Below are 13,935 nucleotides of genomic sequence, written 5' to 3' on the forward strand. Positions count from 1 at the left end.
CAAAACCAAGAATGGACGCTCAACTGACTGAGCCACCCAGGTACCCCTAAAAGAATTATTTTTATTTATTTATTTTTATTTTTATTTTTTAAAAAGATTTATTTATTTATTTATGACAGACATAGAAAGAGAGAGGGAGAGACACAGGAGGAAGGAGAAGCAGGCTCCATGCCGGGAGCTTGACGTGGGACTCGATCCCGGGACTCCAGGATCGCGCCCTGGGCCAAAGGCAGGTGCCAAACTCCTGAGCCACCCAGGGAGCCCTATTTATTTATTTTTAAAATGTTATTTAAATTCAATTTGCCAACATATAGTATAACACCCAGTGTTCATTTCATCACGTTCTCTCCTTAATCCCTGTCACCCAGTTACCCTATCCCCCGACCCACCTCCCAAAGAATTATTTTTTAAAAGCAGAAGATTTTTGTCAAAGAAGTTGAGTGCAGATTTCCAACCGATAAGACAGATGCAAGGAGATGTACTTTGGTTAAAGCAATAATGGGAGTTCTAGAGCCCGGTTCCTTGACCCTCTGCTGTTCCAGCAGACACCCAGTGACTTCTCTGGAGCCCATGGGAGCCACAAACCACACTTTTAAACCACTTTTCTTTTCCCAGTTGGTGCAGGCAGGATTAATTGCTCCTTCCTCTCTATTTTCTCAACAGTTTGATCTTATCACGAGAGCAGCATTTCTCACCTTGACACATGTTTGTGGAGAGCATCTGTAGTCCTCATCTCTGTATCTCCCAGTGCCCAGCACAGTGTCCCACAGAACATCCCACTGGCAGGCTCTCAACCAGGGTTTGCTGAATATAATTGGATTGATGTTAAAAACACATTGATGGAACAGAGAAATTAGAACTAAAGTTTTGGGTTAAAGCTTTGCATTTTAAATTTGATTAAATATTATAGACAATTCCTTGAGTTCTAACCCCAGGTAAATAAGAACCAAGGAAATAATGAAATAAAAGGATAACAATTTCTGTAGTAAAACAATTTTAGTTTTGGTTGGTTTTAGTTTGTCTAATGTACCAACAAATGCTTATTCAAGCACGAAGAGCTTTTTCTTACAAAGGAGACCATAGTCCAAATAAATAACATCCTCCACATTAGACTGAGAAGATTGCCAGACCTGCCCCAAGTTTGTGAGTTCACCTGCGTTTTCAATAGGCAGGAAGGGAAGCCCTGTGTTTACTCTGCTAACATGTGCCAGCAGAATATTTACATCTGAAAAAACTGAATAATTAAAAAAAAGTTGAATAAGTTCTCTCTAGCTTTTATACCTGTGGAGTTCACAGGTGATGTGGTGAGCACAGCAGTCCCTGGAATCTGAGTACTCTGTATTTCACGGGCTCTATAGCTGTTAGTGAACAAATCCATATGACTTTCCGGTAGAATTTCCATTCTACCATGCTCTGGTTCTGTCCTGGCCATGCTCTGTCTGTCAGAAAGAAGGTTGGCCCTGAGTTCAAGTAAGAGGGAGGGAGGGACAAACCCAAGATCCCACTGTGAGGATGGATCCAGGGTTTGCAGGGCTGAAACTTTGACTATTTTTGGAGTAAATTTTGAGTAAAAGAATGCAAAATTAAGAATGAAAAGTGAGGGGATCCCTGGGTGGCGCAGTGGTTTGGCGCCTGCCTTTGGCCCAGGGCATGATCCTGGAGACCCGGGATCGAATCCCACGTCGGGCTCCCGGTGCATGGAGCCTGCTTCTCCCTCTGCCTGTGTCTCTGCCTCTCTCTCTCTCTGTGACTATCATAAATAAATAAAAATTAAGAAAAAAAAAAGAATGAAAAGTGAATATTTGTTTAGAATGAGAATAGAAATCATCAAAATATTTTTAGTAACTCTTGCCTTTATAATTCTATTTAAACATTTATTTTTGCTATATATCCTGTGTTTTCACCTAACAACAGTTTTGTGATATTTTCTACAGAGTAAACAGGAAGATTATTTGGTCTTTTATCTAGCACAGTTAATGAAAGAATTTATTTTTATTACTGATCACTTAGAAAAATTTCTTCCAGCTTCACAACTTGTGATTAGTAAAGCCAAGAAAATGTTTAGCATTGCTGAAATTGGCAAATCACTATCATGTTTCTTTCATATAGGAGCTGGAAGATTTCAGGGCATTTGAGATTTTCTTGTAAGTTTCCATCTTAGATACTCTTTGAATTGATCACATCCATGTCCTCATTTTTCTGGTACATTATTAATTTTATGTCATCATCATCCATGCCAGTATCCTGTGTCAAATCAGCAAGAAATTTAAATGTATTCTCAGTATATTCCTATGATTCACTTTTCCTCATTAATTGGATTATCAAATGATCCAAGAGCTTATTACTTATCATTACTTCTACTTGAATGTACCCCTTCTCTTCCTCTTAGTGAATTATTGCCTTTTATATGATCTCATTTTATTTATTTTTTTGTTACAATTGCTTGCTTATTGATGTTAGGGTAATATCTGTTGATTTTATTATTCATCTTTATTGTTTTTATTTTACATTTCATTATTGTTTTAATCTGAATACTCTCATAGCTCTTTAATAAATAGACATTAAACTTTAATCATAAGGCTATAATTTCTCATTTGTTTTATTGCATCATTACAAAACTTCTTGGATGTTGGAGACAGACAGGAAACAAGTTGGATTATGATCTTAACCCAGCACCCAGAATGAGCCAGCATGGACCTTGGGAGGGTGAGGTGGGAGTTTGGTGGATGTTACTTGTGAACATAAAGACTTAATGCAGGTGGGGGCAGTTAATTTGGGTTGGAATTGCTGCTAACTTGTCAAAGCAACCCAGGGAAAGGGAACATTAGGATGGGAAACCGAGATGAGGATGTCAGAACAGAAGCAAGGTAGATTCTCCTTAAAGAGTAACAAGGATGCTTTGAACAAGAGGCAAATACTATGGAAAAGGCTGGCCATTCAGGAAGCCATGAGGGAATACTACAGGCTGAAGGTAGATGGTTAGGCTGGAGTATATTCAGAATGGGAGCAGGACCAGGATTCCTCCAGCAATTGCAAGTGGGCCTGACAGCATTGCAGTCAGTGTAGTCTTGTAGTCAGCATCAGGCTGGTGAGGTTCTTCTTTGGGAGCCCCAGGTAAGAGAAAAGTCCTCCCTTCTTCATGAGGCCATGAGTCATGTGGAATCTTAGATTCTTCCCTGAGCCCTAATGGGCTGGATTTTTCTTTCTTTTTTTCTTTTCTTTTCTTTTCTTTTCTTTTCTTTTCTTTTCTTTTCTTTTCTTTTCTTTTCTCTTCTCTTCTTTCCTTTCCTTTCCTTTCCTTTCCTTTCCTTTCCTTTCCTTTCTTTTCCTTTCCTTTCCTTTCCTTTCCTTTCCTTTCCTTTCCTTTCCTTTCCTTTCCTTTCCTTTCCTTTCCTTTTCCTTTCCTTTCCTTTTCCTTTCCTTTCCTTTTCTTTTCTTTTTTTCTTTTCTTTTCTTTTCCTTTCTTCTTTTCTTTTCTCTTTCTTTTCTCTCTCTTTCTTTCTTGCTTTTTAAGATATTATTTATTTATTCATGGGAGATACAAAGAGACAGGGACATTGACAGAGGGAGAAGCAGCTTCCTGTACAGAGTCCAATGTGAGACTCGATCCCAGGACCCTGGGACCATGACTTGAGCCAAAGACAGATGCTCAACCACTGAGTCACCCAGGTGCCTCTCTTTTTCTTTGTTTTTAAAATATTTTTTAAATTTATTTATTTGAGCAGGGGGGTGGGTAGTGGGGGGTGAGAGAAGATGCGCAGAAGGGGAGGGAGAGGATACCTAGGAGACTCCATGCTAAGGGCAGAGCCTGACATGGAGCTCTATCTCACCACCCTGAAACCCTGCCTGACCTGACTAGAAACCAAGAGTTAGCCGCTTAACCATCTGAGCCATCCAGGTACCCCTGGGCTGGGGTTTTCTAAACCAGATTGAAATACTTTGGAAAGAAGCAACAGTGTATAATTGACCAAGACTATTGGAGTCAGAAAGATGTGGGTTTGAATCCTGGCCATGTAACCTCTTAACTCCCCCTCTGCAAAAATGGGAGTAATAGTACACATTTTGGGGGTAGATATTAGATAAACCTTATAAAATAATATCATGGTAAGCATAATAAATTCCATAGTTGAATAATCTAGAATATATGTGATTGTTAAAAATGTTATAGTTTTTTTTTAAAAAAGAATTTATTTATTTATTTGTGAGAAAGAGTACAAGCAAGGTGGGGAGGGCCTGAGTAGGGAGCCCAACTTGGGGCTCGATCCCAGGATGCCAGGACCACAACCTGAGCTGAAGGCAGGTATTTAACCAATTGAGCCACCCAGGTGCCCCTAAAAATGTTACAATTTTTAAAAATAGGATATATCTTAATACTTTTGCTGTATTTTCATTAAATTAATTATTATTTCCTAAATGAAAAGAATGACAGAAGATTGACTTATCTCAGATAGGTCTTAGAATTCTGAATTTCTGCCTTGGCCTATTTGCTTGTACTGTCAATGCTGTTACACACAGAGACATGCACGCGCACACACACACTTTAGTGGACATCATTAAAAAGTAGAGCCAGAGTCCTTGACCTAATTCTAGAGTTTAAGAAAATAACTAAGTTCTGATTCCCTCAACTTTAAAAAATTTTTTTAAACAAGTAGACCTATGTTACTTATGCGATGATTCCTGATTTTGGAAAGGAGTCTGTTTTAGTTATTGGTGTGTTGCTGCTCATCAGCTCTAATTTCTCAGATTTTTTTGTTAATATTGCTTTATTTTCTTTTATGCCATTATTTGGATTTATTCTTTTCATGTGCTCTCATGTAATGTAATCACATATTCAGCTGCAAGACATCAAGTGCTCCATCCTCTCATGAGGGAGAGGTGAGTTGACTCCTCCAGAGCATGTTCTCCTGTAATTAAAGCCAGTAAGTTGCATTGGGACCCTTTTGTCCTCTTATGCATCCTCACCTGCCACCTTTCCAGTGTGTGTGAGATTTAAGTTCTGTTTGTGATAGTCTTATCTTGAGAAAGTATGGAAAAAGGAGCATAAGTATCTGTTTGGGAGATTAGACCAAGTTACATAGACCAGGAATTTTTCCACAGAATATTATTAGACTTTAGCCCTTGGAGAAAGGTGAAGGAAAAGCCATCCTGATCATGTCTCTCATAGATAAGAAGTCCAGTTTGGTTTTGAAATCAGTGGTGACTCATTTAGCAGTTATTTTGTCCTACTTATAGAGACCTGGCTCCACCAAAAATTCTCTTCCTGGAGGCACAGGAACTTCAGTATAAGAAATGAGTGTATCCAATAACAATTAGTTCTCAATGCCTGTGTTTGGATCCTATGAAGGAGCCAGCCGATGAAAGGTCAGTCCCTTTTCTGATATCATGATCATGGAGAGCGGGACCCTCCAGAGGTTGGCCATCTCCTAGCCAACATGATGGTGTGAAACTGTCCTGAGAATTGTGAGCCCTGGGTAGAGTGAATGCTTTGGTGCCCGTCTTATTTGGTTGGATGATACTTTAAGACCCAACCTGATATTTATAAACTCTTCCATAAAAAGAAGGCAAGCAAAAGAAAGAAAGAGAGAGAAAGAAAGCAAGAAGAAAGAAAGGAAACAGTGGCCTGTCAATGGCCAAGTCATAACTTCAGATGGGTCATTAGCATCTTTCATGCTTCATGTATCCTGATCAAGGAATACTAGATTAGAAGAACATTTTGCATTGTGTCCTGAGTTGAAGAGTATGATAATACCTTTTCTATATTTTCTCTTTTTTATTTGCAACCCTGAATATCCTGTCTTTTTTAAGTGGCTGGTGCAGACTGGCCAATTTAATTAAACCACACAGGAGGACTAGGGAGGATTTGGATAAGCCATTGTACAATGGTGTGTCATTGTCACCATGGGGGCCATATGAGAATGTGGATGACTCATAGCAAAACTCTGTGTATGACCGGGAAGAACAAACTTCCTGCCAATGATGGATTGACTGAATACTCTCTGAATATTGAGAGATGCATTATAATTAATAAGGACAAAATTAAAATGACAGTAAACAACACATTTGACTTCCCACCAAGATTTCTTGTCCAGGAAAATAATATCTCTTACAGAGGGCAAACCAGACTGGAAGGAGCCCCTTCCCCAAGTGAGAATGTAACACCTTCCTCAGGGATGTGAATAGTAAGCAGTTTATGGAAATTTTAAATGGAAAAAAGAAACACGTGGCTGTCCTCATATGGACCCATGGCTTTTTGCCATCTCATGTCTTATCAGCGATGCTTCTATTGCAAGTGATAAAAACAATCCGACCCTAAAGGGTGTAAGCAAAAAGAATTTATTACTGATACAACAGTCCCAGTCTCCAGGGACTACTTGTTACCACATTGCTGTCATCACACTCCCATTCTCTCTGTGCACACCCTGGCTCTGCTTGCCTTCATCAGGCTCCATTCTCAGAGGCTTTCCCTTTGGGGTTGTCATGACTACAAAGCTCCAGGCCTCACTTCTTCCCCCCTTCAACCTTGGGGAGAAAAGACATCAGGTCACTTTCCCAGAAGTCTCAGCAAAAGTCCCATTTCATTTCATTGCCATTGTATCATATGCTCATTGTGGCCAGAGAATAGAATGCTTTGATTGAAGGAGAGGTGGGTCCTCTGACAAAAAGTTGGGACTTTTGGCAGAAGAAGGGAGAATGAATGTTAAGGATGCAAATCACAGTTGTCTATTTGTGAACTCAGAGCCACCAGTTCTAGGCCTTTGTTGTTCTTGGAGATCCTCTGACTTTCTTATCTGGGATAAGTTCAGAACACGTAGGGTAGAAGAGGATGCACGGGCTCTTTCCTGAAGGCTGGTTGGCAGCTGGGCTAATCCAAACTCCTGCTCTTCCCTTCAGCTGACACTGCCTAGAAAAGAAGTTTAGTATGAGCAGCAATTTTATAATGTGCTACATTAAAAAAAGAGATTTTATTTATTTATTTGGGAGAGAAAGAGAGAAATTATCGGGGGGGGGGCGTGAAGGAGAAGTAGACTCCCCACTGAGTGGGGAGCCTGACGTGGGGCCTGATCCCAGGACTCTGGGATCATGACCTGAGCTGAAGGCCAATGCTTAACTGACTGAGCCACCTAGGTGCTCCTGTAATGTGCTTCTGATACATGGGGAGAAGTATGGGTGCAAGGGTTTTCCGGAACTAACAAGCATATAAGAAAAATTGGTTTTAAATGATCTTTCTCTCCCAGCGGGTGCTTAGTGACTCATCAGAGGCTCCCATTTTAGCATCTAACCATTCCTAGACCAGTAAAGTTCTATGCTTTTTCTTTCCTTCAAATCCCTATCCCCAGATGAAAGGCATAGGAGCCACAATATAGTGAATGATTTTATCAAGCAGGAATCTGGCGGTGGTTCTGCTTCCTGGTTGGCTAATAAAAAAGTCTTGGGCCATTTAATTTGGTGATTACTCCAAAGCAGAGGAAAGTGATTTTTGCTCCCTATTCCTGGGAAAGAAACAGAACAATATCGCTGCTTTCCCTGAGTGTTCTGTAGTTTTGAGAGAGGCTTGACCACTTTTAGGCCCACATATATATATTTTTTTCCCACACAAACACTGAGCAGACTTCAACTAGAATTTCTTTTGATTTCTTATCTCTTCGTTAGATTCTTGATGCCAAGTTCCACTTTATGGCAGCTATAAAGACCTTTCTAACTAATGGGCATATGGCAGTTGTTGGCATCTTTAGAAGTGCTACAGGGAAGCACAATAGGCAAACACAGGACACTTTAAATCCTTATCAATTGTACAGCTGTTTGATCCAATGAACGATGGTGGTGCAACCAAGGGGACTGGTGCTAGAAAGGGAGGAGCTAAGATCTTATCTGAATGGTTCTCAAATCTCCATCCCATGTTCACTTTTGGGAACATCCCTTCTTTCTTGCCAAGTATTGACAACTCCTTCTCAGAAAACCGTAACACAGCCTTCCTGGAATTATCAGGCTGTGTGTGATCACATGACTTAGACAGAGATGCTATGTCCAGTGAGCCTCATGATGGAATGACTAGACCATCACTTTTTTTCAAGAAATAAAAGCATAAAAATATCATCTATCAAAAGATCAGCCTGACAATCAGGCTACCTGAGGAAACTTATTAGCCATAAATCATCCCAGAAAAAGATCATTTCATTCTATCACTAATCTTGAGTTTCCATTGCTCCAGAGAGGTAAGAATGCATGGTGCATATTCTTCAGTTTTTAAAATCGTCTATTAAATTCCATTTCCAAAATGAGAAAATTCACACATGTTCTCTATAACTAGTAAAATAATATAAAGAAGGAAAAAAATAAGCATCTCTTTCAATGTCTTTGCATTTATACCTCTGCTCCTCTCAGTAACCGATGATGACCTGCTGTGTAGCTTTTTACAACTTCCCCAAGTTAACACAGGAATATGCTATTCTGACTTTTAAAAATTAAGGATCACACTGTATACCATTCTATGCAACTTGTTTTTCTCACATAATAATTTGCTATGGATATCCCTCCAGATCTAAATAGCCAAGCCACACTTTTTAACAGCTTCATAGTAGTCCACAGTATAAATCTACCAACACTTACTCAATCTCTATTTGATGGATATTCAGGAAGTTTCAAGATTTTCACCTGTAGAAATAATGCTGAAATAAGTATTCTTTTAAGTAGCCCATTATAAACTAGTATTCATCTTCCCCACCTTCACAGGCCCTATTCCTAGAGTGGGGGTTGCTGGGTCAAAGGTTACAAGTATGCAAATTTTTAAAAGCTATGGCTAGGGGCTCCTGGGTGGTTCAGTCGGTAGAGCATATGATTTTGGCTCAGATCATAATCTCGGAGTCCTGGGATCCAATCCCGAGTCTGCCTCCACAGTGGGGAGTCTGCTTTTCCCTCTGCTCATGCTCTCTCTCTCTCAAATAAATAAACAAAATCTTTATTTTTTCATTTTTTCCCTAAGATTTTATTTATTTATTCATGAGAGACACACAGAGAGAGGCAGAGACATAGGCAGAGAGAGGAGCAGGCTCCCCAATGGGGAGCCTGATTTGGGGCTCGATCCCAGGATCCCAGGAACATAACCTGAGCCAAAGGCAGATACTCAACCACTGTGCCACCCAGGCATCCCTAAATAAAAGCTTTAAAAATAAATAAATAAAAGCTATGGCCAGCTTGCTTTCTAAAAAATGTAGCAATTCCCATTCCAATGGCAATGTGTGAGTGCTTGCTAGCACAGAATATTATAGGTTTTTAATTAAGAAATTAAAAAAATTATCAATCTGAAGGGTGGGAAAAAATGGCATCTCCTTATTACTTGATTTTGCGTTTCCCTTCCTACCAGTGAGGATAAGCATCTTTTCATGTTTATTGGCCATTTGGACTTCCTCTTGTGGGCATTGCCTGTTCTATTGTATTGAGTTGAATATGAATCATTACGGTGTTGCAGATATTTTTCCCAGCTGCCATTTTTCTTCTTATTCACCTTTATTTTGTTTTTAATTTTGTTCCAATTTTATTGAGGAATGATTGATATACTTCACTGTATAAGTTTAAGACATACAACATGATAATTTGATTTACATATATTGTGAAATGTTTGCCCAATTGTTCAGCTAATATCCATCTTCTCATGTATATGCAATAAAAAGAAAATAGAAAAAAGGAAAAACATGTTATCCTTGTGATTAGAACCTATAGGATCTGGCTATTATTTGACTTTGATTTTGTTTACCTTTGTCCTTTGTCAAAAGATATTTTTTATGTCCTAAGTTTATCTCTCTTAAACATTTAAAAACTACCCATGCAATACTAGTTTTTGTAGGGGAAATCCTTAGACATACTAAACCAAAAGAAGAAAATAAAAATCACCCATTGACACACCACTCACAGATAACCACCCATGGATCACTATATTTTGAGGGATCTACCTCTTGACTGTCTTCTATGTCCAACTCACTCCTAGATTTAAAAAATCACCACTGAGAGAGAGGACTCTGAATGGATATAGTGATCAGAAGAGAAAGGGAAATGCAAATATGGGATTCATTTCATAGTTGTATAACACATTTAGGAAGACACATATAGGGGCACCTGAGTGGCTCAGTTGGTTAAGTGTCTAAGTGTTAAGTGTCAGTTGGCTCGCGTCATGGTCCCAGGGTCCTGGGATCGAGCCCTACATTAGGCTCCCTGCTCAGTAGACTCTGCTTCTCCCTCTCCCTCTGCCCCCAGCTCATGCTTGCTCTCTCTAGTGCTCTCTCTCTCTCTCTCTCAAACAAACAAAATCTTAAAAAAAAAAGAAAAAAAAAAAGGAAGACATGTATAACAGATGAGGGTGTGAGGGTTGGTACCAATCAGAGGGAACGTTAATTATTCATATTGTCACACCACTGGAGTGGGGGCAGGGTTGATCTAGTCTAGCTGAACTGGGTCTGGGCTGTGCTGTGGTTTTAGTTAGATTCAAGTCACCTTTTCCTCCAGGATTAGAGCAAAAGCAGGACTTTCCTTTCAGAAGTGCTCAGTTTTGGAACACTGGTAGATTCCCATTTCCTTATAGTCTATAATATATAAAATATATATAAAAGCTACCAGCTTTGTGTATGTCTGGGAATCTTCCTTGCTGTCTATTGCTTTGGCTTTCAGTTCCTCAGGAGATCTCTCTTCACCTGGCTTCACTGCCCTGGACAGTGCCCTTGGTGAAGACTCAGTATTTCTCAGGGATTCCTCGGGTCTCCTGTACTTCCCTCAGTCTTCAGAAAGGCCAGTGAAGTCCAGTTGGTAAAGGCTCCCGTGCCTCAGAGGTATTGCTTTCTTTTTCTCCTGTTGTCTCCAGCCTTGAGAAAAGTCTGCCTTGCAGTCAGTGAAGGCCTGTGGAACTTGAGAGGAATTCCTTCCAGCTCTCCAACTGACCTCCAACTTTAGGAGCACATGGCCTTCAGAGCACTTGGTGAGTCTGAGTGTTCCTTGGATGCATTCCCTCAGCTCTCTAGCCCTGCTCTCAGCCTTTAGCAGGCTGCTGCTTTGCCCTTGAAAAGGCTCAGTGCCTTTTCCTGGGGTAGGAAGTGGGGCTGATGCGTGGATCTCTCTTAGGTCTCTTGCCTTGCCCCTAGCTTTTTGCTGACTATCCCCCTCCACTCAGTGAAGGCCTGTGGAGAAGGTAAGTCACCTTGCTCTGTGACTGGAACTTGGTATTCTCATCGGTCAAGTTAGCTCACAAATAGCTAAAAGTTTATAAAAAGTTTGAGAGAGAGTGATGGCAGAGTCCTCCTCTTTACTGTGCCAGCAATGAAAGAAGCCATAGTCTCTTGTTTCCTAGGAAGTGTTTATCACTTTCTGGAATTTACTTTGTTTAGATTTGTGTCCTCAGCTCTCTGATGAGTTTGAAAGCTATCATTAGTGGTTTCTCTAGCTTGTTCTCAGTATTAGTGGAGAATGATGATCTCTTGTGACTTTTTTGCATTTTAAATGGGGGCATAATACTTGGGAATATTTTGAAATATGGAGCTACTGTAACCTGCTAATTAGCCTCTTCCAAATACGTTTGCCATTTTTGTGGTTTTGCAATAGAAGTTTAATTTTAACCCGAAATACCAAATGACTGACATTAAATCAGGAAATGGCACATGGAAGCTGAAATTCCAGTCTTTGGAGGGCCCATCACCTCTACCATGAAGATGAGGAGTCTTCTAAGCTGGTATTTGTCTTGGCCTTATTGGCGTACTCAGCAATGTGGTTTTCCTGCTGCTCACCTTCTCAGTGGCCTCTGTGTGAACACCTCTACAGGTCTTCCAGGATCTGTTGAGTGGCTTACTCTAGCTGAGGGCTACGTTATTGACTCATTAAGTAATTTTGAAATCAGCCATTAGATCACAAAACTTAGATGGGAGGAGAAGAGGAAAAATACCATATCCTCTTTTGCAACATATCTATGCTTTCCTCATGTATGCTGGCACCGCTTCCATTTTTTTCTTGGTGTTAGGTTTGTTGTTATTGTTGTTTTTACTAGGCAAGAGGGTCAGCTCTTAGAAGCTCTTTCCAGTTAAGCCATAGATACCGTCTGAGAAAGAGTGTCATACTGTATTATCTCTCTCCCCACCCTTAGCAAGGTAGCAAATGCTGGGAAAGTTATCAGCTTGCAATGTTGTGTTTAGTTACATTATATTCTGCTTCAGTAACAAATCTACTTAGATAAGGTTGAGGACCAAGCCATAGACCCTCAGTTAAGACTAGATTTGACTACGTGTGACAAAAAATCCCCAAACAAACCAGGATAATAGTGGTTTATACATGACAGCAGGTCGTTTCTCTTTCTGACATAAAAGTCTTAGTCCAGAACATTTCTTCATGTCAGGGACCCAGAATCTCTCTACCTTATTGCTCAGCTATGTGAGACCTTGGGCTCATAGTTCAAGGTGGTGTCACCCATGTTCTAGGAAACAAAAATAGAAGAAATGTAAAGAACCTGGGGAAAGAATGCAGATATGCTATCTCTTAGAGCAGGTGTTCAAAGGCTGTCCAACGCATTCCTACTCAATTCATTAACAAGAATGTTTTCATATGGTAACAGTTGCACACGTGGCCAAGAAACATAGCCTTTATTATAGGCAGCTATTTGTCCAGCTACAAGTCAGGGGTGTTTTGCCATAGAGGAAGAGGAGAATGTATTTTGGGAGTCAACTAGCAGTCTTGGTGGCCAATTAGCTTTCTGAGGAAGAACCTTATAGAGTTCCAGGGTAGTCCTGGTCTTGAAACTATTTCTTGGAGGAGAACACTGAATATGTCAGTAACCTCTATTCCAATAACTGTCCCCCTTCCCTGTTAACTACATGGGTCTATAGAACCAGAGCAGTAAAATATTCAGAGAAGAGCATCCAAGATAACAAAAGTACTAAAAAGTTGTGCCACTTATGGAACAGCTGAAGGTACTGAGCATCTTTAGCTTAGAGGAAGGAAGAGCTGGCAATGACACAGGATTTTCACATATTTGAAGTGTTGTCTTATGAAGGGTCTGGATAGACCTGGAGTAGCAGTCTAGCCAGTGAGTACCTGTTATAAGTAGAGTAATATGAGTTCAATATACAGAAGGAAATTCTAATCATAAGAGGTGTCTCGGAAGGTGGTGGGCACACATTTACTGTCATCTGCCTACCACTGCTAGTTGCTGAGGAGAAAATAGTCAGCAAAGAAGGTTTGATTCTTGCCCTGATGACACCTGCAATCTAATGAGGAAGACAGAAATTGATCAGATAATCATACCTGTATGACCTGTAAGTCATAAAGGCTCTTAGGCTATTGGCTCTGAGAGAAGCAAGGGACAGTCAATCATTTGTAGACTTCATATAGAGAGGATTTGTGCTTGTGTAGAGTCTAAACTAAATGACTCGTGGTCTCTTCTGGTTCCTTCCCAGAAATGTGCTTTAGATAGTTACACCTTGAGAAGAATGGGAGAGATTTGCCTTGAAGGACCAAGTGAATTCCAGATTTGTGGGACTGCCAAAATGGACTTTCTAAAGTTCCACACTAGGTCACCATAACGAAGCCAGATTGTGCTAATCTTTTGATAGAGCAGGTTGGTCGAACACATGTAAATTGAATGAGTTGAGAACTCGAAGACTTGAAATAGTGAGTTTTAGAGAAATAAAGACCCTGTAAAATCTGTAAAATTTCTGAAAAGTTTCTGAAAATCCTGATAAGTTTTCCCACTGAGGACTTAAAAAAAAAACATAAAAAAAAAAAAAAACAAACAAAAAAAACTCCCAACTCCCTTTGCCCAAGAAAACAACCGGGAAAGAAATCATACAACTCTTTTTCAGCTCTCCCAATGTCTAAATATATCAATATACAAAACATGATAATTTTATGAGTGAAACAAGTTATACATAATGCATTTCTATGTTCCTAAACGAACAGCATGACTTT

At 39.9% G+C, this 13,935-nt stretch overlaps 1 long non-coding RNA gene across 10 annotated transcripts in view; it reads left to right on the forward strand.

Annotated features, from left to right (window-relative positions):
* LOC140617484 (uncharacterized) overlaps window positions 1-13,935 on the forward strand; it is a 66,881-nt gene that overhangs the window by 24,696 nt on the left and 28,250 nt on the right. For 9 of the 10 annotated variants that reach the window (XR_012017709.1, XR_012017708.1, XR_012017716.1 and 6 more), the window contains one exon: window positions 10,850-10,963. This is a non-coding gene — a long non-coding RNA (uncharacterized lncRNA). Of the gene's footprint in view, window positions 1-10,406; window positions 10,552-10,849; window positions 10,964-13,935 lie in introns of those variants that run through there. The other variant, XR_012017715.1, reaches the window with a different exon arrangement.

Source organism: Canis lupus, chromosome 25 (assembly GCF_048164855.1).
Source record: "Canis lupus baileyi chromosome 25, mCanLup2.hap1, whole genome shotgun sequence".
Taxonomy (NCBI): Eukaryota; Metazoa; Chordata; class Mammalia; order Carnivora; family Canidae; genus Canis; species Canis lupus.